This window comes from Myotis brandtii, unplaced genomic scaffold (genome assembly GCF_000412655.1).
Source record: "Myotis brandtii unplaced genomic scaffold, ASM41265v1 scaffold36, whole genome shotgun sequence".
Taxonomy (NCBI): Eukaryota; Metazoa; Chordata; class Mammalia; order Chiroptera; family Vespertilionidae; genus Myotis; species Myotis brandtii.
Window position 1 is genome coordinate 886677 of NW_005363836.1, and position 5539 is coordinate 892215.

Here is a 5539-nt window from a genome sequence, read left to right on the forward strand (position 1 = left end):
TTTTAGAAAGGAAGGAAGAGTGTGAGAGAGGTAGAAACATCGATGAGAGAGAAACATCAATTGACTGCCAGCTGCCTCCTGCACGCCTTCATCGGGGATCAAGCTTGCAACTCAGGCATGTGCCCTGATGGGGAATCGAACCAGCGACCTCTTGGTTCCTCGGTCTATGCTCAACCACTGAGCCACATGAGGCCACGAAAATCCTGCCATTATTAACAGCTCAGAGAAAGGAAGTGGTGGTTACTAGCACCATTGTGTATCAAAGCCAACTCCATTTATTTTCTCTTCCACAAATTAGGGAACATTACTTCTCATAGGGTAATGAATTGAATGAATTAATGTGTGAGAAAACATCAAAAATAATAATTAGAAAAATCTTCACTAACTGCTCTTGAAAAGGAGCAAGTTTGCCATGATACTGACATTTGGGCAGAGACATCTTAGAAAGGATTCAAGAATCAGAAGAGTTGTTGGATTAGAAGGGCTTTAAGGTACCATCCCATCATGAGATTCTATTATGTTAGCTCTCTCATTTGAAAGATAAAGTATGGAATAGAATGAGAAATAATTTGCCATGTGGCCATCTCTTACTCATCTTTTGGGATTCAGCTAAAACTTCATTTCTTGAAAGAGGACTTCTCAAATATCACTTCCCTATTCACATTCTCTCTCAGATAGCACACTACTGCTCTTATCATAATTTGCACCTCTGTATTTATTTATTTTTTGATTATTTATTCCATGCCTTTACTGTAAAGTAGGTTACAAACTACATGAGAGTAAAACCAAGTCTGTTTTACACATGACATATAACCTTCTATCATATTTGCAATATATACAAATATCGAATCATTGTGTTATATACCTGAAACTAATATAAATGTTATATGTCAACTAACATAAAAATAAAATTTAAAAAAGTCAACAGTTTCCCATTTATATGTGACACATCCTAGTCAGAAAAGGCATGATTTGTCACCCAACGCTCTTGGTACATGAGCGCTGACCCATGTACCAAGAGGTCACCAATTCGATTCCTAGTCAGGCCACATACCTGGGTTTTGGGCTTGATCCCCAGCAGGGTGTGTGCAGGAGGCAATAGATGTTGGTGTTTCTCATTGATGTTTCTATCTCTCCCTCTCCCTGCCTCTCTCTCTTCTCTAAGGAAAAAAAAAAGGCATGATTTGTCAACAAAAAACAATTTAAAATTGTCATATATTTGAAAAAAACCCTAAAAATTAAAGTGTACATTAAATCTTACCTATGTGTTACAGAACCAAAAATAAAAAAAATCTGATTTATTTTATTTTAAATCTTATACTTTATAAAAAATAAAATTAGCCATTCATTTATTATAATTTTATTTTTATTGGAAAGATTAATTAATATAAAGTTTTCACATCTGGTTAAATGTTTTTATTTCTACCACTACTTCTATTATTATTTTTGTCAACTTTAATACCAACAAAAATGATTAATTCAACACACTGGCTTCTGAGGTCCATGATTTTCTTAATTATATCTTTTGTTCTCTCAGCTACCCCTGTTGGAACTATCCTGGACCAGTGTTTTCCAAACTTCAGATTGTGATGTATTAGTAGTCCTTGAAATTAATGTAGTAACTAGAAATGAGAATGAAATAGAATTTAAAATATCAGAGTGTATTTAAGGATAAGCATGTTTTGTAAAAATATGTATATGTGTACTAAATATCTATGTAACATTTCTTTTGTTTTTGAGGGTTGTGGTCTAAAAAAGTTTGTAAAATAGTACTATCAACATTGTCATCATCAATAACAGTAACAACTCTGAAACTTCAATTATAAGCAGCCTATCCTTTTTCTATACTGCTTTCTTTCCTTTTTTCTCTTTTATGGCAATAGGTCCACCTGAGTGTATTATCCTCAAATTCATTGACTACAACACTTTTTTACTGTCCAGTGTTTCCTGCTTCTCACTGTTCTCCTTGTTGGTTAGACTTCATGATCTATCACATTCAGTGTGATATGTCAAGGGCCTCAACTCCCTTGTTACCCCCTTTTCTTCTGTCTCACTTAACTGGCAAAACCAATTACCTGCCTGCTCCCCACGGTACCCCATCAGCCTGGAATGCGGTAGAAGTTCTGGAGACATACCTTTGCAAACAAGTCTCAAGTAAGGTCTTGCCTCTGCTACCCTTCATTGACTCTTTAACTATCCAGCCATCTTACTAGAGTTCCCTAATCAATCTGCTTTCCGACTCTGAGGTGCTTTCACACCTTCTCTCTCCATTAGCCACCAATATCAACTACTTCTTTTCTAATTCCCTGTGGTGAATTTACTCATATCCCAAGAAAATAAGAACCCATCATAATACAACTATGTTATCTCTCCACCAAATTTTCATTTCACTGTACTTTCATTTTTACCCAAATGTTCTTTATTTTCCTCCCGTGATTATAGACTGTTCCCACTAACGCCAAACCTCCCACTTGTCCCTTGACATATATACAGGGACTTTCCCATACTTGCCCTTCATTTCTCTGCTTCATAGTCACAAACAGATCATAATATTCTAGCTGGAACAAACACTGTGTTTTTCCCCCATTCTTTATGCTTTGTGTCTTGCTGGGTAAAATAGCAAGAGGACTGAGTAAGCTGGAGAAGCATGAGTGGTGCTCAGTAGGGCATAATAATATGCTGTCATGGGCAGCCAGGTGTAACTCAATGTCATTCTGTGCCTGTTGGGGCTCCATAAAGGGAGAAATAGTAAAGGATGGAAGGGGGTACATTAGAATACACTTCTACTTCTTAAATGTTCTCACAACTGGCTCTGTATCTATATTATGATTATATAACATGCTTTCCTAGTAAAATGGACTGGCATTTGTGGGAAGTATAACAAGATTTTTCTCCTTGCTCTACAGCTCCCATAGTGTCTTTAAAATATATTCTGCTCTCCCACTTCTTCCCACAGTTATTACCCTGCTGTAGAACATGGAGAGAGTTTAAAGGTCTTTTCTCACTGGACCTTGGCGTACATAACATGATTATATAACATGCTTTCCTAGTAAAATTGACTGGCATTTGTGGGAAGTATAACAAGATTTTTCTCCTTGCTCTACAGCTCCCATAGTGTCTTTAAAATATATTCTGCTCTCCCACTTCTTCCCACAGTTATTACCCTGCTGTAGAACATGGAGAGAGTTTAAAGGTCTTTTCTCACTGGACCTTGGCGTACTCATTTGTAGAGTTTACGGGAAAGTAGATCCTTCGTTCTCCTCTGATGCATGTATTTCCGTTTCCTGACCTTTTCAAAAATGACCCTTTAGTAGCAGTAATTATTGAGAATGGGAAATAATATGGGCAACAAGCTTTGTACCATAATTTGTCACAAAATTGACCTCTCAGTCATCCCTCAAGAGACTCTTCTTAATGACAGGTTCATCTACCTAGGAAAATTCATGGCTTCCAGAATTCCTCGCAAAGCATTGCTGAGAAAAATCTGCATTCTATCCCATCTTCTCTAGTATGTGTTAATGATATTTTAGGTCTATATTTTAAAGATCTTTGAAAGTGTTTTCTTATCTGTCATTGCCTTTCATTCTGGAAATGACTTATGGGTTAGATAAGAGGGTAACTTATTGAAATTAATGGGTTAAATTTGGTCAAGTTTCTAATTAAATAGGACCTGGTGGTAGAACACAAATCTGTGTATTCTTTTTATATGATTGCATTACTATGTTATGAAGGGCTGTGGTCGGCAAACTGAGGCTTGCGAGCCACATGCGGCTCTTTGGCCCCTTGAGTGTGGATCTTCCTAAGCCTTAGGAGTACCCTAATTAAGTTAATAACAATGTACCTACCTATATAGTTTAAGTTTAAAAAATTTGGCTCTCAAAAGAAATTTCAATCATTGTACTGTTGATATTTGGCTCTGTTGACTAATGAGTTTGCTGACCACTGAATTGTAGGGGTACATCAATGTTCATCTTCTTTTTGAAGTACCCTTATGACCCCAAGGAGAACAATCTTATGTCAAAAGTAATTATGGTTACAGGAATCAACCAATGAATTCATAGATAAGTGGGATAACAAACTGATCTCTCTCTCAAATCAATGAAAAAAGGATATTAAAAAAGTTATTGTGCGTAAATAACATTGATTTAGTTAAGTGAGGAGGGAAATCCTAGAGCAGTGGTTCTCAAGCTTGGCTACACATTAGAATCACCTGGGAATCTTTTTAAAATCCTGATTTCTGGGCCTCATCCTCCAAAAAAAAGTCTGTTTCTTTGTTACTAATGTTGTGGCCCCACCCCATAACACAGAAACAGAATTTCCAGAGGGTGAGGCCCAGAAATCAGGATTTTAAAAAGATTCCCAGGTGATTCTAATGTGCAGCCAAGGTTGAGAACCACGGTCCTAGAGTGTTTTCTAATGAAAGGATGTAGTAAATGAAGACTGGGAAGCAAGGGAGCTTACAGGTGATCAAGGAGCTAAAGTAGGTTAACTAAGGCTGGAGTGAAGCGAGGGAAGCTAAGAGTGGTAAATCAGGCCCCAAACAATGAAGGAGATAGGGAATCTTATAAGGCATGTTAAGATGAATCTCTGATGTACCTTTAGAAAGAAAATGTTGAATGATCTAATCAAATTCCTCACTTTTACTTTAAGAATGATTTAATTCAGTGATCTCACTTTAACTTTGAGAAAACTAGAGTCCAAGAGGTTAGGCAACTTACTAAATGCCACAAATCAACTCAAAGCAGAGCTGGGACTAAAATTTAGATCAGATTTATGACTGAGTGCTGATTTTCTTATGCTATTTGGTTGATTTAACTTTAGTGGTCCTCAATATTTTCTATTATTGCCAGGTTATTAGAATAATCTGGGTGTTAAAAGATAATAGAAGGCTAAACTCAATTCCAGAGATTGGATTAAATTGGTTTGGGATGGGGCCTGGACATTAGCATATTTTAAAAGCTTACTAGGAGATTCTTTTTAAATTAAATTTTATTTTTCAATTACATATGTCATTCATTATTATTTTGTACTAGTTTCAGGTATATGGCATAGTGGTTAGACAATCAGATTCTTTACAAAGTATTTCCCCAATATTTACAGTACTTATTGACTCTATTCCCTATGCTGTACTTTATAGCTTGTGACTATTTTGTAACTATCAATTTGTACTTCTTAACCCCTCCATCTCTTTTTATCTAGTCTTCTAACTCCTTTCGGACTGGCAATCAGTTTGTTTGCTGCATCTATTAGTCTGTTGATTTATTTGTTCTTTAGATTCCTTGTATAAGTGAAATCATATATTATTTATTTGTCTTTCTTTGGCTGACTTATTTCACTTAACAAACACCTGTTGCAAATAGTAAGATTTTATTCTTTTTTATGGCTGAGCAATATTTCATTGTATATATGCACCTGCATTTTTTAAAAAATAAATCTTTATTGCTCAGATTATTACAGTTGTTCCTCTTTTTCCCCCCATAGCTCCCCTCCACCTGGTTCCCACCCCACCCTCTGCCCTTACCCCCCCCCACTGTCCTCT

The 5539-nt window shown here is 36.3% G+C and overlaps 1 pseudogene; it reads right to left on the bottom strand.

Moving 5' to 3' along the window:
• The window catches only part of LOC102262919, a 21195-nt pseudogene extending 19062 nt beyond the window's left edge, over positions 1-2133 (bottom strand).
• Positions 2134-5539: the final 3406 nt, after the last annotated feature.